At 43.5% G+C, this 25,940-nt stretch overlaps 1 protein-coding gene across 1 annotated transcript in view; it reads right to left on the bottom strand.

Annotated features, from left to right (window-relative positions):
- LOC144805176 (uncharacterized) overlaps positions 1–25,940 on the bottom strand; it is a 74,144-nt gene that overhangs the window by 21,418 nt on the left and 26,786 nt on the right. The window lies entirely within an intron of this gene.

The following is a 25,940-nucleotide window of genomic DNA, read 5'->3' as shown; positions in this document are numbered from 1 at the left end:
TGGCTTTAGCACCTGCTTTATATAAAAATCACGTAGGATGGGATGAGGATTCTCCTCCTCACAAAATCCAGTTAAAATCACAACCTACTGCACAAAGGCAGTACCCAATTAAGCAAGAAGCTAAAAAACAGGTAAGTGAAATACTAGATCAGCTAGAATACCAGGGGGTGATTGAAACTTGCACCTCACAAATGAACAATCCTTTGTTTCCGGTCTCCAAACCAGACAACTCATATCGTCTAGTTTTGGATTACCGACACCTTAACACATGTTGCAAAACTTTTGCAGTGCAAAACTCACACAGTGCTGCACTAATGAATAACATAGTGCGCAAAAAATACAAAACAACCTTGGACATCTCCAATGGATTCTTTTGTCAAAACATAGCACCGGAGAGCAGATATTTAACTGCATTCTCAGTAAATGGCACTCAAAAACAATTCCAAACAAATAGCCCAGGGGTACAAGAACAGCCCGGGGGTATTCTCAGCGAGAGTAACAGAATTACTACAACTATATGATGATGAAGCATTATCTTATGTCGATGACATTTACTTAACGGATGATGACTTGGAGACTCACTTGAAAAGAGTGAACACCATAATACTTGGGTTCGCAGCAGAGGGTTACAAATTCAACTTTAAAAAATCCAGAATTGCCCATCTGACGGTCCTGTTCCAAGGATATGAATTATCAAGTGAAGGCAAAAGCCTGGCAGACAATTTTCTAGAGAAATGTGCCGTACTCCAAGCACCTAGAACACTAAAAAACTTACAGTCGATTCTAGGCTTCCTAAATTTCGGAAGAACATACATTGCAAATTACGCAGAAAGGGTCAAACCCCTTTATGATCTAATTAAACCAGACTTTAAAAGATCCAGTTGGACTCAAATACACACTGAAATTTTGAGATCCCTACAAACAGACATGCTAATTAAAACAAAATTAGAAACACGTGATAACACACGCAATCTTGTGATTCGAGTCATCCCAGGGAGATGCGGATTCACATACCTGACCTCTAATGAGGAAGAAAAGGTACCAATTGCATTCAAATCACACTTGTACACTAAGGCTGAAATGAAATTTAGCCCAACGGAAAAAATTCTTACAGCAACACAGACAGCTATAGCAAAAGAACGAGCCCTGGCACAAGGTAAACGAATAATAATCGTGACACCAATACCAGCCCTAGAGGCGGTAACAAAGGCAAGCATTCCAAATGCTAAAGCACTCCATCCGAGATGGATACAATGGGCTAATTCTCTTGCTGCAACAGACGTGGTGTACGAATTTGATCCTTACTTAAAAACACAAGAATTCCTCCAATATGAATTTGAATGTCCTCTGCCAACCGAAATTCTGCCTCTAGACCACTACGGCTGTATAATATATACAGACGGATCAGCACAACCCGCAGTGGGGGGTAAGAAAGCTTACAGTGCTGCGTGCGCGATCGTTAAAGGCCGCTGGCACGAAGGAAAATTTAAACCAGCAATCACTAAAACACAATCTTTGGGAGATTGTACAGCTCAGCGAGCTGAACTATTGGCGTTCAAGATGGCGCTTGAAAATACCGATCGAGAATTCCCCACACTCATAGTGTGCGATTCGTATTATTGCGTTCAATCTTACAATGAATACTTGCAGATCTGGCTTCAGAATGGTTTCAAGGATGCGAAAGGTGGCACAATCAAGCATAAAATGCTCTGGGAACAAGTAGTTCTTTTACAGAAAGAACTACCAAAGACTCACGTGATACATACGCTGAGTCATCAACGTGATGGCGTTCACGTTGCAGGGAATTCATTGGCTGATGAGGCCGCGAAGGCAGCTGTGCAAACGGCTTCCGTAGCTGCCGTCACCCGGTCAAAAACAAAAATAGACAGCGAAATATTACAAGCTGTCAGCGCTTCAGAAAAGGATTCGATAGAACCACTCCCTAAAGGCTTTCCAGTGAAATACTCATACATAACTGATGCAAACAATGTTCCTTTTGCTCGAATCCCTGGAGTGGGGGATAGGGCAATTCCAAACATGGAACATAGGTTAGGACTAATAATAGCGGCACACGAAGGGCTTGCTTCTATACATGCTGGCGTCTCAGCCACAGTATCATTATTAAAACAGAGATACTGGTGGCCACAAATGAGAAGACAAACAAGGAACTATGTTCTAGAATGTGAAATATGTCAAAGAATGAAAGTATCAACGGTGAGACGTCCAGCTCAGACGCCCCTTCTAATCTCGGATAAACCATTAGCATGTGTTTATCTAGACCACTGCGGTCCCTTACAAAGGGATGGTAACTATAAATATATCTTGGTCGCAGTGGATTCATGCACGAGATTCATATGGATGTGGCCCCAGCGAACGGCTGACGCCAGAACTGTTATAAAAGATTTGCGAGTCTTTATCGGCACATACGCAATTGGCATGCTGCATTCGGACAATGGTCCTGCTTTTAGCTCTCGGGCTTATAAGGAGGCCATGGTCAGCATGGGCGTGCAATTGCGGTACTCTTGTCCATTTCACCCTGAGGGGAACGGAATTGTTGAAAGAAAAAACCGTGACATAAAGCAATCTATAACGGCAAAGGTATTAGGTTCGGGAGCTGGGTGGGTCAAACATCTAATAAGTGTCCAACGTAGTCTCAATAACTTGCCAAGAAATTCTCTGAAGGGATTCAGTGCGTACGAATTATTATTTGGAACTAGGATGATTATCTCTGACATTGATAGTCAGACTTCAGTGGTGAAAGAAAAAAGCTTTGATATCAAAACCGTTTGGCTATTTTGCAGGACTTAAACAAAACAAGAAAAGACCTGAGCAACATAAAGTTGAAACAACAGCCAACAACCACTGAAGAACCACCACCTGTCCCAGCAAGACCTGTCTGGATTCCAAAAGTCGGGGATCTAGTCAGGGAAAATATCGCGGTAAAGAAGGAATTTGGGCCTTCTTACAGAAAAGCAGTTCCTGTCTTGTCTGTCAACGGGACAAGATCAGTTGTACTACCGCCACTTGCTGGTAAAAAGGAGAACCGAGTTGTATCCATCGACCTGGTAAAACCACAACATGTGGCCGATAACAAACAGTAGGCCAAGTGGACTCCCAATAAGTAGCAGAACACCAAGGTTTGCTACCAGTACAGAGGTCCTAACGAAGAGGCTCATCACATTCGAAACGCCTACAGAAGAACAACAAGCACTATGCAACAATGCAATAGAACTCAGACCTCTGAAAACCCAAATAAAAACATTTAGCAGAGACACACCAATCTATAATGAAGTACCAAGTGACAATGCAAGAAACAAAAATCCTGAAGCAATTGGAACAATTGACAGAACTGCATCCGGCTACTTCATCATCTTCGATGATTCCTCTGAAGGCTTCAGTGAATCAAAGACACAGCCATCATCAAAATCCTTTAAAGACAAAGCTAAGGAACTTTTGAATCAACTGAAAGAAACATATCTGATTTCTCCATGGATTGAATTTTGGGTGGGTTTTGGTGCATTTATCCTCATACTTTGGCTCATCATGGTACTTACTTTGGGACGCTTCATTGAGGGAAAATATGCTAAAATGGACACAGCAAGTCAGAACATCAACTTGATCCTCAAACCACACACATCTTCACACGTCGAGAAAAGAGAACTTTCTTCAGCCAACTTCACAGCCAATCCTATACCTGGTGGGGTAGCCTGGGACAACACTGACTATGAAATTTATGGTCCGGTGGAGATCCTGAAATATCCACACCAAATTAAGATCTCATTGAGTGACTTTGCAAAACCAAACTCATTTGCTGATGATTGGGACTTCGAAAGCATTAATAATATGATGTCTGACTTAGTAATGTCTGCTAAATTTACCAAACATGATTATTTGCAGGGTTCTACAAATTATGACAGTATGTATTGCTATAACCACTATGGTAATCACTTTTTACATAGATCTGCACAGCCTAGAAATATTTTAAATTATAATCAATGGGAACATTGTGCAACACCTCCAAAAGGGAGCTCAAGAACCGTTTACGACAAATATTCATATTTTTCAGGTTTTAATACAAGTAATGCTGAAGCATTTTATTTTAAATTGTCAAACAAGACAGGAACCAAGACCATGATAACCAACACAAAATTGTTATATTCAGACTCATTTTTTGAACAAATGAATACTTTTGGATTTGATTATTGGGACAAAAATGTTGAATTGAAAAGTGTTTGGGGTACAAAAGAATGGCAAGTACAGGGTATAGAAGCTTTGTTTAGAGCCTGCATGATCCCAGAACAAATGATATTTTTAAATGACACTGTTCAACAAACCACCTGTCTTGGCTTAGCCAAAATCAAAGATTTAAATAACCCGTCTATTCCAAAGCCAACAATGTTTAGCAATAACTCTGATACAGATGAAGAGATAGACGTAAACCATATATTAAACCAAAACAGAACACATCCTGATTGGAAACAGTGGTTGATCTGGCCCACAGATACAGATAACTGTCAAGACAGATTCCTGAACAAAACACAGGGGTTCAAAATTACCAGGCCAGACCCTAGATACCCTCAAAGACATCACCCAGGGATAATAACCACCTACAGTGTGGGCAAATTATGCCTTCAATGGCTACAATCTTCCACACTGGCAGAAATTAAGCAACACCTAACTTTACTTACTGATGGTGCTGACTTGCGTGATTTCACTTTGGGACCACGCAAACAGCGTCAAAAAGCGTTTCATAGCAGCCTCTGTATATGCAGCATACAATGAGGCCTGGAAGGTTAATCAAATTGAAACAGCAGAAAGAATACGGGAAATTGACCGTATCAATTTGGAAAAATCACTTTCTGTAGTGGACAATGGGTTAATGACTCTGTCCTCCAGAATTTTTTCATTGGACAGCATTGTGTCTTCAGCAATCGACATATTATCGCAAGACTTACTGTTATTACAACATGGTCAGTCACAACTGCGTTCTATTGTACAGCTTGGCTGGACGTTACAAAATCTGCGTTCAGGCTATGTGCCTTGGCGTTTAATCAACACAACGTCACTATTCCAAATCTTTAACCTTACTGATAGACAAATCGGTATGGCGCAAAAGGGTGCTGATTATACAATCTTGAGCATTGAAAAACTAGAAAGATTACCAATGACAATGTCAGAACGACCTGTCAGTGAATGGATAATACAAGGAATCATAAATATTCCAATCTCAACCTTCAGGTTTCAATACTGCCAAAAATATATACAGGCTGGCATGTACGAGAAATTGGGAAAGGGGTACCTTAAAACAACTTGGAACCTGCCCTATTCACATGCATGTGTCAGTAATAAAGGCCAGAAAGTGTTTCTTAGTGGCAACAATTGTGCGATGTCACTAAGTGGCACACTTCTGTGTAACGGAATTAGTTTGCATGGAGCCTGTGAAGGGAATTCATACAACCTTTCATGTCACCAGCAAGGCGCACCTGCAACTGAAATAGAACCATTCTTTCAAAGACTCTATAATGGGAGTTACATTCTTATTGTAGACCGCAGATGTTGTAGTCTTATGCCCGGGACTCCTTATCTAGTAACTACGACTGCGAAGGTCAAGTGCTGTGGACGCTCATTGTTCCCCAGCTCCTTCCCAGACAGGGAGGCAAGGGCATGGCCCGATTTGAAAATTACTTCTATTCGAATAGATACTTTAAGCAGAATGAAAACAGTCCTTCTTCAGACGCCTACCAGGCTCTCGTCATCAAAAGAAACGTATGATCTACAAGTCACAAGGACGACTGCAGAGATACATACATTATTATCAACTAATTCCCCCGTACATTTCGCGGAAATCCTAAATGAAATCTTAAATATTTCTGATACCACTGGGGTCTCAAATGTATTTAAGACAGTATTTTCGATGGCATTAACACCATTCAAAGCCATACTGGGTATTTTTCCAGATTTCGTCCATTCGATTTTTGGCGGACTTCCCCTGATCCTGGGACTAATTGCAGGAATCCTATTCTTAGTCCTTATTTTTCGTTATGGCAACCCATGTCACAGACAAAACTCTTGCGACAAGGGAAGAAACAATCCTAGCCATTGGATACCGGGACCGGATATCAAAAATCCTGGGACTCTCCCGGCTTAGAGACCTGAACATGACTTGGTTTCTATCATTTCGACCAATGTGGCAAAGATGTGTTTTACCTGTATTGAGGTGTCTGCTATGCGGAGAAGAATGCGTGTTAGACACCTGTCTGACGCTACAATCGGATGCGCCGATGGATGCAGAAACATTGTTGAGCCCGATCAAGGTTCATGCTTTGTGCTGCCCTCAAAGGCTACCAATCCTGATGACGGCATTCGTGGAAGCTTCACCACTACGATTGATGGGTAGTGAAGTTCAAGATGAAAGCAGCATCGAACAGGTACGACCTTCTGTCAGTAATGCAAATCAGAATGTCAATGGAGACAATCATGCTCAAGAATGCATGATTACACCTATTTCCGAGTTAGTGGAACTTTCCCAGGAAGCTGTTGACAGTTTTTTCGAAAGCCTAAATGATATGATGTTCTCACCCGAACAGAAATAGAGACTTTTGAGCAAGCTCGCACACGGCGTTCCCTGAATTCGGCCTTCAACTTTAAAAATAAAGTCACATGAACATTTTCGCTCCAGTTCACGGACAGCAGTTTTTTCAGCAGCCCCAAATATTTTTGCATATTTTTCGGGACACTATCTTCTGCTTAAAGTAAGAACTATTCTTAGAGAACTAAGGTTTCTAAATTTTAGATAGCTTATAGACATTAGCTGCCCGCTGGCATGTTCATAAAGATATTTTATTCTGTGATGGAATGGTCTCGAAACTTTTTTCTGTAAGAAATCATTTCATGTGTAATTCTCATATACCAAATAAGCAATAATGTATACAAATGCGATTACTTTGGCATTTTTCTACAGCTTGAGTGCATACTATATATATATGTCTGCAATTTTTCAGTATATTTGAAAGTTTCAAAATGCATTTATGTATTTTGGGGTGGTAAGGTATACACACTACTCTATAGTATGTTGTACTATGTTATACTATGCCTAGATTAGTAAATATGTCCATAGTTATCGTGGAGTGGGTGTCATGTATTCCTATCGGTTCTGAATCGATCCCCCTATTCCTGACCCTATCCTAGTTAAACAAACCTGTGGTAAATAAATAATTAATTACCGGTTCTATTTTTCAGGATACTCTATAAACAGGTAGCTCAATAAATAAGAGTCAGGATTCGAGGTATCTTGAGTCGTCAGGCTTTAATCAGACATAAAGGACAGGAACAGGACAGCCTGTACGGGAAGGGAATGAAGGAAGAAAGGCAGCTGCCTGGGGTCGGACAAGGGAATAAGGGGTAACTTTTTGTAACAGTCCATAGTATATATATCAAAACAATTGCATTACATTCAATACAGTAGGCGTAGCAGTAGGCGTGGTTCGTAGCAGTCGCGAAAGATAAGGGCAAAATGATGTAACAAGAAGGCGTGTACAGGGCGTATACATAGACATGTGATGTAAACGTAACAGAATATGTAATAAACGGGGCGGAAACATGGAGGGGGCTACCTGAGCAGCTGGGACCTCTAACCTAGTGGTGTGCACAAACGGGCAATGACGTGTTACCAGGGAGAACTGGGGGCTATGACTTCTGTGCTAGAAGAGGAGACTAAAGTCTGGAGTGTCAGAGCGACATGTACCCAAGGCATATCTAGTATCTGGTGTTTAGAGTACATGTTGATAGAATCCAAAAGTTATCAGGGCAAAGGCTAATGGACACTAAGACTGGTGCGTGCATAATTCTATATGTATGGCGTGTGCGAGGAATATTCTATGAATATTAATACAGTATTTCTCTTACATGGAGACAGAAAGGCTAGACCATGACGGAAACTATTGATGCGATTCAGTAGCTTAGGAATGCAGAGAAGGAGGGCTGGACTGATAACTAGAAACATAACATACTCTGGGCAGACTGGGAGGCAGAGCCAGGCCGGGCCGGGCACCGCGAGGCATGAAGTAAGCTAAGGGTCAGGGATGCAGGTGGGGGCTGTATCGCTCCTCGGAGAGGGTTCAGGAGACAGGAGCTGAATCTGAGTCCGGGCCCTTTTGAGGCCTAGAAACGGGGACAATTCAATGAATTAACGTGCACACTGTAAAAGGTGGCAACGTAGGTTTACATAGGCCTAATATTCGTTGTTTTCACGAAGACTGGAAACTGACATACTAGAGATGGACACAACTGTAATTGCGTCTTTAATCGATCAGAAGGGAATACATGCATATCGATCATGCACATATAACATAAGATGGGGAACACGTAGGCACATACAACATGGCAAAATTTACTTTTCCACATTCCCTCCTTGTGCCCTACGTTTCCATCAGGAAACATCAATATTCATGATACCATCTATCATTTCATATAGCATCATTTGCTCGTCTCAAATTGTCTTGGAACGGGACTTAGGACTAGGAATACAAGAGGTAGCACACATGCCGCAAATCGCAGGGCCACATTGTATACAGAGGCAGCAACTGAATATGATCATTACTGCAATACCTAGGAATGACAATACTTTCCATCCCCAGGCAGATATAATACTCCAGAGCCAACCGGACCATGTCCAGGTGCCTGGATTATGGTGTAACTGATGGGCAATTTTATGAAGTCTGGTTATAGCTGAATAAACAGACGGCGCGTTATTAGGAATGAAAATGCAGCAACTAGATCCGATGACTCTACATGCTCCTCCTCTATCGGCCAGTATGACGTCAAGAACGAGACGATTTTGGAGCACGACAAATCTCATAGCAGATTGCTCTTCAGTTAAGTTACCTAGAGCAGAAGTAGTCTCATTCACTACTGCTTCAAGGGTTCTGGTTAACCTACGTATTAACTTACTATTCTGGACAGGTCCTATAAAGAAGAAGAAACCTTTATTAAAGTCTTGATACTGTTCTAGAGTAGTTTCAGTTTGATCGACAATTGGGGACTCGATCTCCCTTCTAGGTCTGACGTGTACTAGATGTGTATTTCTATGATAATCAGATGGGGCTAGAAAAACTGGTGGCAGTAGGAAGGCAATGTAACATGTTCCATCCCAATCGAGGGGCAGACGAACATATGCGGTCTGACCACAAACAAAATAAGAATGACGTGAAGCTTTGAAAATAGATTTCCCACTGTCACTATACTCGACAATAGTAGTACAATCACTATGTCCTACATGTGCGGAACCATTCTTTCTGACACATAATTCGCCTTTGACTGGTAGTACTGAAATAGCAGGCAAATCTGGAGTAGTATCGGACTGAACATTCAGGACCATGAAATTCGAAGAATAATTACCCAAATCATATACTTCATTTTCTAGATCCAACCCTGTTCTATGGGAGAGACCTTGCTTGTCTGGGAAACATGTTCTATTCAGAAGGGACATATCAGTTGAGGATGACGTTAAAGTGGACCATGCTCCACACGAACCATTATGTGAGAACGGATAAGGAAAGAGTGGCAGAACTCCCTTCGGTGTCTGGAAAGGGGGGAGTCGACCACACACCCAACAATTAGTGGCATTGCTGGTCCGGTGTGAATAGTGTAGCATTCTAATGAATGTGTTATTTCGCATAGCAAGACGATAGGATAGCTCGTGAGGAGGCAGATCACTAAATGTGTGCTCTACTGTAGCATTAGAAAACTTGTTTACATGTGAACTTGGAAAACATAAATGTAAAGCATAACTTGTGCAGGTAACCATTAGACTCACATATAACGAAAAACTTAGAATAATTATACATCTTATAGAGTTTTGACTAACTCTCTCATTATGGGGGTCTATATCATACATGTCAGGGACCTTTCTAACCGTTTCACCCGAGAGGGACTTAGACAATTAAACTGGCTGACTTATTTTACTAGACCTGAGTTTCAGTTTATACTCCTGTTGCGGAGTTTTCTCTAACAGGGGAACTTTGAGTTCAGAGTCTGTTTTTAGGCAGTCTTTAGGAAAAGTCTTGTCTGGTAGTCCATGGAATTTCTTTATATGGGACAGATGGACCCATCCTTTTCTCCCCTCGAGCTTGACTGCAGTCCTTGTTGTAAGCAAGACGAGGCGGGGCTCCTTCCAACGGGGCTCCAACGGACTTGAACGATCAAAATTCCGCACCAACACCAGGTTCCCTGGAATGACTTCATGCGGTTTCACCTCGGTGTTGTCTGGAAATGCGGCGGCAACCTGTGAACGACAAGAGTGTAGGGCAGACATCAAGGAAGCTAGGTAATCTGTCAGCATATTACTGGAAACATCTGTAATACTGCGGGGTCTAGGTGTACCCCACATGTTTGGGGGGCGGCCGAATACGACCTCATACGGGGACAGACCTGATCTGGAATGTGCAACCATCCTCATAAAAAATAAAGCAACTGGCAGGGCAACTAGCCAGTCTACACCTTTCTCTTTACATATTTTGGCAATGCGAATTTTTAGGGTCTGATTATGTCTCTCTACGAGACCGGCTGCTTCAGGATGGCGCACACAATGGAACTTCCACTGGTACCCTAACAGAAGGGAAACATGTTTCATAAGCTCAGATGAGAATGGCTGGCCGTTATCAGAATACACGACCCTAGGGAGTCCATAGCGGGGAAAGAATTCACGAACCAACTGCCTGGCAGTGGTCGCGGCTGTGTAATCTGGAACTGGATATGCTTCTGTCCACCTGGACAAAGCGCATACAACTACGAGGACATACTTGAAACCTCGACATCGCTCCATCTGAATATAATCCATCTGGAGGACTTCAAAAGGGTGGTCAGGAGGTTGGAATCCACCTTGTTCCACCGGGACACTTTTACCTGGATAGAACTGGCAACATATCATACAGGTACGGACTTTCTGCTTGGCTGCAGCTCGTAAGTGCTTGTTGAACCAAAGGTTCTGAATACTGTCTAACATAGCTTTCTCTCCTAGGTGTGCTGGACTATGTGCGGTATTAATAATGACTTGAACCATAGAGTCGGGGAGAAACCATGTGGCTTTTCCCTTCGTCAACCATCCTTGATCTGTCTGAACCCCTCCTTGTTCGGACCATTTCTTGATTTCTTCGGGAGTAGCATGTAACTGTATGTCTATGACATCTTGTGTAGGGTCCTTGACTGTCATACAAGTAGTCGGATCTGGAGTGAGTGTCTGTGTCGTGTTAACTGGAATATCTGGGGTCTGAGCTGTAAGCTTGGCTGTTCGATCTGCTAGATCGTTACCGTGGGAAATGATGTCAGTAACTTTCGTATGTGCCTTGCACTTCATGATAGCGATAGCTGTCGGTAAATGTATTGCATCTAACAGAGCTTGAATGAGGAGACCATGCTGAATCTTGGTTCCATGAGAAGTCATGAAACCTCTCTCCTGCCAGAGCACTCCAAAGTCATGTACGATTCCGAATGCATAACATGAATCTGTATATATGTTTACTTTCAGGTTTTTAGCACGTATGCAGGCTTGGGTCAGAGCAACTAGCTCTGCTGCTTGAGCAGACAGGGTGTCAATACGATGTGTTTCTATAACTTCGGTGTCAGTAGTCACTGCATACGCGGCTACTAGTTCTCCTGTACTTGTTCTCATACATGAACCATCCACATAAAGTGTCAGGTCGGGGTTAGGTAATGCAATGTCTGTCAGGTCTTGTCTTGGCTTAGTCATAGTGTTAACAACTTCCACACAGTCATGTGTGGCAGAATTTGAAGTAACTGACGGTAACAATGTAGCAGGATTTAGAATGTTGCAGCGTCTTATTTCTATGTGTGGCTGGAACAGTGTCAGTTCATAACCTGTTAAACGTGCAATGGTCAAGTGCTGAGTCTGTGTTCGGTTTAAAAGAACTTCCACGGAGTGTGGAACTTGTACTGTCAGGGAGTGTCCTAACACTATGGAATCACTTTGTCTGATAGCTAGAGCTGTGGCTGCAACTGACTTGAGGCACGCAGGCAGAGCCTGGGCTACTGGATCCAATGTGCTCGAAAAATAAGCACAGGGCTTGTACTGTCCTGCTTGATCTTGTGTGAGAACAGATAATGCAGTACCATCACGTTCTGTGACAAAAAGTGTAAATGGCTTACTGTAGTTCGGTGTTGCTAGAACAGGCGCTTGGCATAAGGCTTTCTTTAATTCATTGAAAACAAGTGTATGTTCCTGGGTCCAAGGGAGGACAGTCGATACGGCTGCCTCCTGTGTCGTTAACTGTATCAGTGGCTTGGCTAAAAATGCATACTGAGGAATCCATTGTCTGCAGTAAGAAGTGAGGCCAATAAAAGCTCGTACCTCCTTCTGTGTCTTGGGCTGTGGAAGACTCGCTATTAACTGGATACGGTCTGGTGTCAACTGCCTACCCCACTTGGACAGTAAGTGTCCTAAGTAGATCACTTGCTGGACACAGAATTGTAATTTGGAAGGGGACACCTTGTACCCCTGCTCGGCCAGAAAATACAGAACTATAAGTGACGCACGCTCGCAGTCACGTTCAGAACGGGCTGTAATCAGTAGATCATCGACATACTGGAGCAGGGCAGTGTCAGTTGGCATGTGAATATTATCTAGTTATCTCTTAAGTGCTTGACTATAAATACTAGGGCTTTCTGTGAAACCTTGAGGAGCTCGTGTGAATTTATAGCTCCTTCCATTTAAACAAAAACCAAAAAGGTACTGGCTGTCTGGATGAATGGGGACACTGAAAAATGCGTTCTTGAGACCGATAACTGTGAAAAATGTAGCTCCGGAATCAATGGCTGTCAATAGGGAAGAAATATCTGGGACTACTGGATACTGGGGTATGATACATTTATTAAGCTCTCGAAGGTCAATCACTAATCGATATACTGGAGGTGCATTTGGATCAGTACGTTTCAAGACTGGAATGATAGGAGAATTACATACATTGGAGTCAGTTTCTACAACCACTCCTTGAACAATAAGCTCGTCAATAATTTTGGATAAGGCTGCTACAGCCTCAGGTGGCAATCTGTACTGTCTGATTCGTGGCAAAACTATACCTTGTTTGAGAGTCACACGATGGGGTGTGATGTGCATACAACCTACATCAGTTGGTCCTTGCGCCCATAAATGCTGCGGTACATTTACTAATCTTGGATCAAAATCACGAAATACATAGTGACCTTTAAAGTCACGTAAAAACAATCGTACTCCTTCTGGGGAGCAGCAAATTACTGCACCTAATTCTTTTAACGTTTTAATGCCTAACACATTTTCTGGACATGATTTCGTAAGTAACAAATCAGTAGTTCGGGACAATGGACCAACTTCTAGGGAAACTGGTTTCGAAATTTCCTTAACAATCGGCTTTCCTGAAAATCCAAGGGAAACATTTTTAGAGCCTGAGAGCGGAGCCCCTGGAACCTCGTCATGACTGATAGTAGTCCTACTTGCCCCTGTATCAATCAAAAACTTTCTGTCTTTCCCCAATACTTGACTGTGTTAATAGGGACCCTCTTGATCTACAGGTATCTCGATGAGAGGCAAGCCTACCTCCCTCTCTAGGCTATTTCATGAATACTGTTGATACTCTGGATACTCTGACTGGGCATACTGGTACATTTGCTGTGTAACATGCTGTGTTGCAGCTATAGGCTGCGGTGCTAGAACTGTCTGTTGTGCATTCTGGGGTGGCTGAGAAGTCTGTGAGACTTGTTCTTGTCTTGGCGGACGTGGTCTTTCTTTAGTCTTACCAGTGGCTATGTTGTGTTTCAGAACTGCACACTCGTTTATAAAATGACCTGGTTGTTTACAGTAATTGCAAGTCCCTTTAACGGGAGCTGCAGGATGACTGGCTTGATTCGGACCCCTCTTCTGACTGTCTTGTGGAACAGATTGTGCAACTAATACTTTCATTTTCGTGTCTTTCATACGTCTCCTTTCGTGTTCTTGCTCTTCCCTGATTCTATTCTGGTGATACTGGAGCATCTGTAGCATTTGTGACGGAGTATTAGCTTGCCAACTACTTTCGACTTTCAAAACTCGATTTTTAACTTGTGGACTTGAATTCTCGACTAATTTGGTAACAAAAAGATGAGGGTACGATTCACTACTCGTCTTCAAACCACTGTTAATAATAAAACATTTTTCAAATCTAGAATAAAAATCACTAGTGTCTTCATCCTGTTTCTGTTTACAAGCTGAGATTGCATCCCAATCTTCCTTTTTCGTGGCTAGTAACCTTGGCAAGACCTGTATCAATAACTCGGGCAATTCTTTAACTTTACCCCCAAGACCGGTACCTGGTACTCGTGAAGTATCTTCAGCTTCTAGAGCTGTCCAATCTATCTTTTTCTCTCCCACCTCCCATTCTTTTTCCTTGAGTTTTTCATATACCCCTGCGGGCAACAGGACTTTTAACATTTTAATGATATCAGGATATGTGTATTCTCCCATACGGAGCATGTCTTTTAATTCTCGATGGAACCCTGCTGGATCTTTGTCATGACAGGGAATTAACTTTTTCATCTCTAAGAGCTCCATTTTTGTGATAGGGGTGTAAACAAATACTCGTTCTAGATCACCACCCGTTGTCCTAACTGGGTGTACTTCTCGTAACGGATGCTGTCTATCTATATAAAATGATTTATTTTCTGGAGGTGAGACATGAACAAAATGCGGATTCAAAAACGTTCGGTATTTGTGGCGCTGTTCTAGAATGATACTAATTAAATCGGTACCTAGACCTCTCCATCTATACTGGAGTAACTCGTTCAGAACATCATGTAACGGACCTGGATCAGAATGCTGTCCCTCATATAGTGTAATGAGGTGCTGGATCATATACATACCCACCAGTCGCTGCTCGGCTGGGGGCAGTTTCAGAAACATTTGTGCCACTATTTCGTCTGGAAAAGTGGTAGAATCAGTAGTCCATCGGACCGCTGATCGGGCTAGTTCTTGTTCATGCATGGTACTAAGTTCACTATAACCAATTCGTGATTTCAGAATGTGATCGGTAGCTTGAAATACTTGCTCAAGAGAACCTTGTTCTGGTACTGGAGGAGGAAAAACTCTCTTGTGTTCTAGGCGTGAATGTCGGTCGGGAAGTCTAGTTCTACCTACATACGCTATTCTGGAGGTATTCTCGTCGTCTACCTCTTCGGTATCAGAGTTGTCTTCTTTCTCGCTTACTTGTGCTGCTTTTCGTTTCTCGTGTAACTTTATTATTTCCCTACGGATTTTCTTGTACATACTGTCTATACAGTTCTGTGTCTTGTGTCTTCCCTCGGCTATATGGTCACTCCACCTGGTCAGGACTTTCATTTCTTCCGGATCTTTATCCGGATAATCTTGTTCTCGTATTAAACAATTAATTAGAAACTTCAAAAGCATGAGCTGAATCTCGACTTTTCTTTGAGACATGGCCTCGCCAATACTTCCTGGATCTACTCCTGTACGGATGAAACGATATATTCTGTCTAGATATTCTTTCATATTCGGCAGGGTGTCCAAATATTCGGTCACCCGTCTTATACGCAATGAATACAGGACCATACCATCATCGCCTGGGACTGGATCATAACGGCATTCGGTAAGAGCTCGCTTGATATCTGCAACTGACTGATTTTTGGGCGAACGCTGTAACGCTCGTGCATGTAGCTCGAGTAATGTCACACGTCTGTATTGCGGCGGGGTTCCAGGAGGACTTCCCCCCGCAGCCCCTAGACTAGAATCGTCGGTGTGTACTGTACGTGCTGGTAGAGTGACTGATGTAGCGGGTACATGTACTGTAGGCTGGACCGGGGGTACCGTAACAGGTCCTGTAACGGGTGCCCCGGTGGCTGAGGGAACAGGAATTACATTATTTACGGGAGCTGGCGGAACAGGATTTGCATATTCTGGGACTGTGTCGTCCAAATAGGACGAGAGAAAAATATCAGCTGCGGTCGGCTTGTGACGTAGCTTAATCGGAACTAATGGCGGCGGAAAATTACATGGTACTTCCGGGGTTGCTTTCGGCAAGCCCTCGGCAAGAAGAGGATACATACCCTTAATAAGGGCATTTCTCTGTCTGTCTGACTGTTCGGCTTTAACTCGTTCACCTACTTCGATTAATTCCCTTTCTTGGGCTCTTTCTGAGGATTCCCTACTTAATTCTGTCTTTCTGATTTCTTTTTCGGTTCTTCTGTGAGATTCTTTGCGCCATAACTCGATGGCATCTTTCTGGGACTGTCTAGATTTCTTTTTCCATAATGCTTCTTCTACTCGCATGATGCACTCGGCATCCCACGTACCTGATACGGGCCATCTATATTTCTCTTCTAATTCCTTGGTGTACTCCATCCATAAGTCTAGATATAATATGGCACTTAAGCCATGCTTATGATACATAAAATGACCTGGACTGTCCCTAGGCGGGACAGGAACTGCTTCCTCGAGCAGACCTTTTCTGGTTTTTAACTGACGTAACTTCGAGAATAGAGGCATAGTTTAGGCTGGAGTCTGGACACAATACAATACACGATAAGCACAATAATAACTGAAAAACAAATCACTCATACCACGACATTGAAAACACATCGAAATAACATTTAAAAATAACAGTTTGGACAGAACACATGAATTACTTGAGAACAGAACGTACTAGACTGACTAGATGTACTGCTAAAACAGCACGAAACTTACCGGTCCCATAAAGAGACACCTCAGGACCCGCGTCCACCTAGGTGAACACTTCGTGTTGGATCTGCGTACCCAAACCCACGGACCAGAGACAAATTACTTTGACCCTGTCTAGATACTACCCCAGCAACGGTACTCACCGGGCAGCAAGAACGGAAGGCCTCGCACTGGACTGGACTGCTACGACGACGGACTACGAACTTCGGACTTCAGTTACAGGTGGGCCTCCGGATACCTCGGACCTTGGACTCTCGGCTTGGGCTCTGGTCGGGACTCGCCGCGTTCCTCACCGCCTCGTCTGGACGCTGGACCGCAACCTCCGTCTCCTCCGTGGGCCTGAGGGATACTTGAAGCAGAAATATCTGCACGTGCACGGTATGGTTCCGTCACGGCTGCAGAGGATCAGGGGGCCTGCGTGGCTTCTCCGGCGCGTGGGGAAAGGGCAAGTCCCTATTCGGGCGCCATTATGTGGTAAATAAATAATTAATTACCGGTTCTATTTTTCAGGATACTCTATAAACAGGTAGCTCAATAAATAAGAGTCAGGATTCGAGGTATCTTGAGTCGTCAGGCTTTAATCAGACATAAAGGACAGGAACAGGACAGCCTGTACGGGAAGGGAATGAAGGAAGAAAGGCAGCTGCCTGGGGTCGGACAAGGGAATAAGGGGTAACTTTTTGTAACAGTCCATAGTATATATATCAAAACAATTGCATTACATTCAATACAGTAGGCGTAGCAGTAGGCGTGGTTCGTAGCAGTCGCGAAAGATAAGGGCAAAATGATGTAACAAGAAGGCGTGTACAGGGCGTATACATAGACATGTGATGTAAACGTAACAGAATATGTCATAAACGGGGCGGAAACATGGAGGGGGCTACCTGAGCAGCTGGGACCTCTAACCTAGTGGTGTGCACAAACGGGCAATGACGTGTTACCAGGGAGAACTGGGGGCTATGACTTCTGTGCTAGAAGAGGAGACTAAAGTCTGGAGTGTCAGAGCGACATGTACCCAAGGCATATCTAGTATCTGGTGTTTAGAGTACATGTTGATAGAATCCAAAAGTTATCAGGGCAAAGGCTAATGGACACTAAGACTGGTGCGTGCATAATTCTATATGTATGGCGTGTGCGAGGAATATTCTATGAATATTAATACAGTATTTCTCTTACATGGAGACAGAAAGGCTAGACCATGACGGAAACTATTGATGCGATTCAGTAGCTTAGGAATGCAGAGAAGGAGGGCTGGACTGATAACTAGAAACATAACATACTCTTGGCAGACTGGGAGGCAGAGCCAGGCCGGGCCGGGCACCGCGAGGCATGAAGTAAGCTAAGGGTCAGGGATGCAGGTGGGGGCTGTATCGCTCCTCGGAGAGGGTTCAGGAGACAGGAGCTGAATCTGAGTCCGGGCCCTTTTGAGGCCTAGAAACGGGGACAATTCAATGAATTAACGTGCACACTGTAAAAGGTGGCAACGTAGGTTTACATAGGCCTAATATTCGTTGTTTTCACGAAGACTGGAAACTGACATACTAGAGATGGACACAACTGTAATTGCGTCTTTAATCGATCAGAAGGGAATACATGCATATCGATCATGCACATATAACATAAGATGGGGAACACGTAGGCACATACAACATGGCAAAATTTACTTTTCCACAAACCAACAAGTTAACTAGCAGTCAGCCCATGAGGCAGAAATTCCCCATGATGCAGATACCGTTATCTGACGCAGTCACACTACGGCACAGGAACGTGTTATCTGATTAGGTCATAACGCTTGCGATCTAATTAGACAAGCGATATTCCTCCAGCCCCTGATAAGGCATACGGAGTTCTCATAACAAATCAAACCTATGACAACCTGGGCAAAACCCTGCGGCCATTGTTTTGATTTCACCGAGAACTTTAGTAAAGAATGTGCTAACGAGCAAATCGTATGACATCTTTATTGACGTATCTATGTCCATCCTTACGTCAATCTCGGCACCTTAAAGGTATAAATATTACCGATCTTGCCATATGCAAACACACGCGTGGTGACGAGACGGAGCAGCCATACTTGCCGAAGCCGCGAGCAGAGCAGACCCCGCTGGCAGCAGCCCCGCCTTCCTGACGCGCTGAGAGACGCGCTGCTTTCTCCTGCCGAGAATCCAGCACCGGCGTTTCTGGGCAGCCCTCGCAGGCAGCCTGGAATATCGAGACCAGAGAGAGAGATACCATTCCTCATTCATCCTAACTTCCAGGTACAGAACTGAATAACCCCTCACAGAGAATTCTTTAGTTATTCACTTGGCAAAAACAAACTTAACTTAAACTGTAACTTTCTATTCCCGCCCACGTATTAGACTTAGGTCAGGTACACGGGGTAGGCGTATTTAGAAACACCAGTTGAGTACGTTTAGTCAAATGTATATGTGTATGTAAATATATTTTATTCATTTTAAACATCATATGGCTCAGAAACCATATCAATGTTTTTACAGTATTATTTTATACTATTGCTTTTAATGTATGCACTTTACTTAACTATAAGTATTGCAATAATATCGATCCATTTCTCTTGTATGAGAAAAGAGACTGATCAATAAATAACACCTTTTTATTGAACACGCCCGTCTCTTCCTTTTCTCTACATTCTGATGAGACTAAGAATGCACGTACTGACTGAGTAAAATAATTTGCCTTTTGTTCACACGACTCTCGAGATTGACTCTTGATTAGGGGAGAGCAAAGTTGTCATGTTCTATGGTTGTCAGAAACTAAATCCCTTCTTGTCTAATCAGGGAAGTTAATTCCTCCTTGAACATTCGAGAAAGTTTCTAGCGAACTCTGAGCTACGCTGGCAAACCCAAAACTTAAGTCTAGTATCGACAGTAGTAGACCTAGTTAACGTCTGGCCTAGGCCTTTACTGCTGTAGGTATTATTCCAATGCGCAGAGCCTATTGGGAAGATAGGAACTACACTACACCTTCAAGAAGGAAAACTCTCTGCACCACCAGTAGAAGGAGTTGGGCGGGTGGATGCTAACAAGGATACAACTCCAATTTCTCATCAAGTGGCCAATACTCTACAATCTTCCGATCCGCACCTCATTCTGACGATGACCCTAAGATCTTGAGACAGAGTTCTTTCAGGAGTGGCCGTGATGCTGGACTCCGGTGCTACGGGGAACTTTTGTCACCTCAAATATGCCTCGAAAATTGGTCTGAGGCATTACCTAAAAATAGAAGTGAGGCAGTTAGTGCTGTTGAGGGTATGAGGGTACAAATGCATCTTCTGGCCCAATAACCAGTCACGCGCAAGTTGTGGAACTTGTCTCTGTCGAAGGTCAAAAGGAATAGATTCAATTTACCTTGATCTATGCTCCGCAGTTTGGAATCATCCTGGATTTGCCTTGTTTAACTGAACACAACCCAACAATTAACTGGAGTGAACAAACTGTGAAGTTTAACTCAAGTTATTGTTTGGAGAATTGCTTCGGAGAAAAGCAGAAAGAGCAAGATGGAAATCCAGCAGCTTTATTATGCGAGCAAAAGATGATGGTGTGTGAGGTGCAAACTGCGAGTCTTCCGGTAGAATATCAAGAGTTTGCTCAAGTTTTCAGTGAATTGGAATCAAAGAAGTTGCCCTCACATCGGTCGTATGACTGCAAAATTCGATTTGGAACCTTGATCTAACCTATCTTGCAGCCAAATGTATGCGCTTACTGAAGCTGAAAACCAGCATCTTAAAGATTGCATTCAGAAATACTTAGAAAACGGGTTCATACGACAATCACAGTCCCCCGTTTCTTCACTATTATTTTTCGTTCCGAAACGTGATGGAGATCTGAAAACGTGTATGGATTATTGTGCCTTGAACAAGATTACAATAAAGAATCGTTATGCTCTTCCCCTGATTTCAGTCCTTCTAGATCAACTAAAAGATGCCAAAATCTTCATGAAGTTAGATTTACAGGGGGTGTGCCATTTAATTTGAATGAGAAGTGGAGACGAATGGAAAACAACATTCATAACAAAGTATGGTTTATATGAGTACCAAGTGATGCCCTACAGTTTGAGCAACGCTCCTGCAGCGTTCCAGTACTTAATTAATTATGTCCTGAAGGAGTTCATTGATCAATGCGCGATTGTTTACATCGAAAACATTTTCATTTATTCCTCATCAGAAGAAGATCAGCAACAGGTCAAAAGAGTATTGCATTGCCTGAGGGAAAGCGAGCTTTACGTAAAACTTAAAAAGTGCGCTTTTGGAGTGAAACCTGTGGATGTCTTGGGATTTGTAATTGCTCCAGAAGGTCTTACCATGGATGCTAAAATGAATAAGGCATTCTTAAATCGGCCTCCTCCAACCTCTGTGAATGAAATTCAGAGCTTAATTGGGTTTGGAAATTTCTATCGCAGATTCATTCAAGAATTTTCCCTGAAGGTACCTCCAATTACTAAATTGCTACAGAAAGGAGTACCTTTTTAATGGTCTGCCGAGGCAGAAGATGCTTTCCAGTTCCTGAAGAAGAGTTTTGTCCACTGCGCCAATTCTGCTGCATGCGGATCCTATGCAACCATTTTACCTGGAGACTGATGCTTCTGAACGGGCCATCAGAGGGGTACTTTCACAGAGACACTATGAGACCGAACAGTTGCATCCGGTGGCATATTACTCTAGAGAATTGCAACCAGCGGAAATAACTGATACTATCTCGGATAAAGAACTCCTCACTTTCAAAGATGCCTTCCAAGAATGGCGACATTACCTTCTCAGAGCAAAACATGTTGTGACGGTATTCACCGATCACCGGAATTTTCAGTTTCTGAAGTGTGCCAGAATGCTCACACCATGCCAACTTAGGGGGTCCCTGTGTTTCGCCAATTATGAGTTTGTAATAATTATCGGCTGGGAAGAAATAATGGGAAGGTAGATGCCTTGTCTCGCATTGACACAGATGGAAGAAAGAGTCCCATTAGAGATTGTTGGACTTAGCCCTTTATGCAGGGTCATCCCTGAACTTTTTGCCTTCCTCCTGTATTTTGTCTGACCTGTTTTTATTGGTTTAATGACTCTGGGCACTTTACCACTGCTGATCAGTGCTAAAGTGCATATGCTATCCCTATTATAAATTAATGTATTAATCAGTGGTTCCATGTTTGGCTATTTGGTGTATTTATCAGACCCTAGTCTAGTGTACTAAGTGTGCCCAGGGCGTGTAATTCCAAATGCTGCTGTTGGGCTTGCAGCACTGGTTGTGCCACCCACAGAAGCGGCCTTGTAAAATGTGTATAAGGTCTGCTATTGCAGAGCCTGTGTGCAGTGTGGTACTCTCATGTTGACTGGGCAAGTGCACCCACTTGCCAGTCCCTAAACCTTCCCCTTTCTTCATATCAGACAGCCCTAGGGTAGGCAGGGTGCATTGTCAGTATAAGGTAGGACAAGCCCTGATGTGTGTGGCATGTCCTAATAGTGAATTACAGCCATTTTCGTTTTATCACTATTGCAAGCCTACCTGTTTTCCATAGGCCAGAATGGGCTGTTAGAATTGTTACATTTTATAATCCTAACTGACTCAGAGAACATGGTAGAAATTCGAGTTTAGTATGCCTGAACTCAGAATAATAAAAATACATCTTTTAGTGAAGTTGGTTTTAATATTCTGTGTTTGCAAATACCACTTTTAGAAAGTAGGTATTTGCTTGCCTAACGTTTCAAGCCTGCCTCTCCTAGGTTATGTATTCCTTTGTCTGATTTTGTGAGTGACAGTGCTGGGGGATTCCGAGAGACAGGATGAGTAACCGAGTGGTGAATAGAGAGATCTGCATCTAGATGGGAGGGAGGAATTGCACCTCAACTCTGAATAGGGCTGTGCCTGCCTTCCACAATGCTGACTCCACCTCCTGGGGAGCGGCTGATGTCTCTGCCCTGCACACTGAAAGAAGAGAAGGAGTCCTGTAAACAAAGTGCTCCAGGACTGTACTTGCCTTCCACAATGCTGGCTCCCCTTCCTGTGGGGCGTCTGATGTGCATGCCCTGTACTGTGAAAGGAAAGGAGAAGTCTGGTAAACAGAGTGCTTCAGAAGTGGTTTGGACTGGGCAGAGGCCTCTCTCCCCTCAGAGAACAAAGGATTTTGGGGTATAAATATTGAGACCCTGATCCCATGAAATTAGATCACTTTGGACTACAAAAAAAACCTTTACTGAGGAGAGGAACCTGAAGAAACTGACAAGAGACTATTCCCAAGCTGAAGTGCTGCTTGGGGGATTGGCCTGCATTGGTGGCCTTAGTGCCAGAGGAAGGAGAAATGAACTTTGTGTACTTTGCTTTCAACTTGTGAAGGATCTCCAAGGGCTTGGAAAAGAGCTTGCCTCCTGCTGAAGTCTCAGGGACAACAGAGTTCACCCCCAGCTCCCCAGAGTTCTTGTGGAAGTTCCTGCTGCTGTTTTAGGTCTTCTGAGGAACTGCATGTCGCAAGGAGCTGGAAGCGTGACTCAATGAGAAGAGGCATGTCGCAGTCGCTGTGCCTGCCGTCGCAACTCCGAAGGAGGGTGTCACCGCTGGAACTGTCGCACTGCACCGCATCGGAGAGAAGCGTGTGGCAACAAAGAGGAAGCGCGTCGCCGTCGCTGCTGCTACCGTCTCAACTCCGAAGGAGGGTGTCACAACTGTAGTTTTCACTTTGAACCGCATCAGGAGAAGAATCTCGCAACAAGGTCGGAGCATGTCGCCGTCGCTGTGCCTGCCGTCGCAACGCCGAAGGAGGGTGTCGCCGCTGGAACTGTCATATTGCACCGCATCGACCAAGAGCACCTCGCATCCCCCAAGAAGCGTGCCACGGTTGGAGCTGCTGCCTTCGCATCTTGGATGTTGCCGCTGTACGTGTCGCATCGTGTGGAAGCTCCACGCATCGTGGGTGAAGAGCGTCACCGCTGGAGCTGCTGCCGTCGCTTCTTGGATGTTGCCGCTGTAGTCCACGCATCGAACCGAGATCTTCTCGCATCCCCAAGAAGCATGCCGCATCTGGAAGATCTTCATTTCTTTGCACCTGAACTTTGCCGCATTTCCCATCGCTGCGGCATTGCTTGTCGTGGAAGCGCAACGCAACCTAAGGTACATTGACGCAGAGTGTCGCATCTAAGAACTGAACTGAACTAAGCTTAAATCTACCATCTTAAAGTAATCATAGTGTGTATTTTTTTGTTTATGTTCTTGTGGTAACACTATATAAAGTCTACTTTTTTTATATAAACCATGTGTGGTGTCCATTTGTAGTGTTGTCACTGGGTTACTGTATGTGGTCACAACTGCTTAACTTCCAATGCCTCAGAAATAAGCCTTGACTGCTTGTGCCAAGCTACTGAGAGGGTGATCAGGGGTTATTTTAGGAGTGTAATCCCCTTGTACTGACTAGAGGAGAGGGTCCCTCACAAGTACCTACCTGTGCCAACCAGAGACCCCCGGATCTAACAAAGATCAAAAGATAATTCTTGAAACTTAGATCGTTGGAGCCACTAGTGAGAAAACTGTCGTAGACAAGGTCAATGAAGCCTTAACTTCTGAAGAAATGCGGACCTGGGCAGAGAAGGAGTCAACTCAAGAAATTGTCGATGGATTACCGTTTCATTCCAAGGCCTTGTACTTACCAATCAAAGAACTTCAACAACAAGCATTGATTGACTGTCATGACAGTCCATTGGCTTGTCACCCTGGAATCCATCACACGGAGGAGTTGTTAAGGAGACAGTTTTGGTGGCCAGGGTTGTCCAAAGATGTTCGAGTTTATGTGGAAGTCTGTGAGATTTGTGCAATGGGAAAGACAGATAAGCTGGCTCCTAAGGGTTTATTGAGACCTTTGCCTACCCCTCCATTTTCCTGGTACACTGTGACTATGGATTTGATTGTTGAATTGCCTTCTAGTCAGGGATTCAGTTCAGTATTAGTCATAGATGAAGCCTTCTAAAAAATTGAGCATTTTGTTGCCCAGAAAGGGAAGTCATCTGCAAAACAAATAGCCACACAATTCAATCAAAGTGTTATTAAGATACAAGGCATTCCAAAGGTATTGATCACAGATCTGGATCTCAATTTCTATCCTATTTTTGCAAGGCTTACACAAGGGGTTTGGGAATTGAGACACGTTATTCAATGAGTTTTCATCCACAAACAGATGGTCAAACTGAAAGGGCCAATCAAGAGTTAGAAAAGTATCTCATACTGTTTCTCTTGGATCAAGAGGGAGAGTGGCTTGATCTCCTTTGGACCGCAGAGTTTGCACATAATAATGCTAAGAATGCCTCTACTGTTTTTTCCCCTTTCTACTTGAATTATGGAAGGCATCCAAATTCTGTGGTTTCCTCTAAAGAAGTGTCGGTGCCTGCAGCACAAAACTTTGTACAACATCTTATCAAGGTACACAAGTCTGCCACCAAGAACTTAATGAAAGCTAAGGAACGCTACAAGCAAAGTGCAGATAAAAAAAGAAGACCTGAACTAGATTTGAGTACAGGGGACAGGGTTTGGTTAAGCACAAGAACCTAAAGCTTAAAGGAAATAGAAAGTTTCAAACCCGATTTATAGGTCCATTTCTTGTGGAGCAAGTAGTGAATCCAATGACTTTCAGACTAAAACTACCACCACATCTAAAAATACACCCAGTGTTTCATGTTTCTCACCTTAAAAAGGTTTCACCTCATCTGAAAGAATTGAGAAACTGAGAACCTATTTTAGTGGAAATACAAGAAGAATTTGAAGTTAAAAGAATCCTAGTTTCAAAGCCCATTAGAGGGAAAATGTTCTATCTTGTAGACTCGAAGGGTTTTGGCCCAGAGGATAGGTTGTGGGTGGAACAATCAGATGTTCATGCTCCCCGATTAACTAAGATTTTTCACTCGTAAACTCCTCACAAACCTCAGCCCGGAGGCTTAACCATGCGAGGGGGTACAGTCAGGGTTCAGGAAAAAGGAATCAAAGCTCTTCTTTGTCCCGTAGTATCTGCTATTGAACCGGCTTTGCAAAGATCACCCGCTCGCAAAAGGTCGCGGGTGATTATACTGCGGAACCGGGCATTCTCCCCTGTACTACCAACAGGGAGGACCGCGGTGGAAGTTGCCGGTTTAGTCCTGTTGTACTGGACACAGGCACGAGTTCTAGACAAGCTGTGAAGTGCGCCGGTTGATTTTAGAACCACGCACTCATCAACGGATTTTCTGTAGCCTAGTTAG

This window comes from Lissotriton helveticus, chromosome 1_2, assembly GCF_964261635.1.
Source record: "Lissotriton helveticus chromosome 1_2, aLisHel1.1, whole genome shotgun sequence".
Taxonomy (NCBI): domain Eukaryota; kingdom Metazoa; phylum Chordata; class Amphibia; order Caudata; family Salamandridae; genus Lissotriton; species Lissotriton helveticus.
The sequence above is the reverse complement of the archived record's forward strand: the minus strand, read 5'-3'. Positions and strand labels throughout refer to the sequence as shown.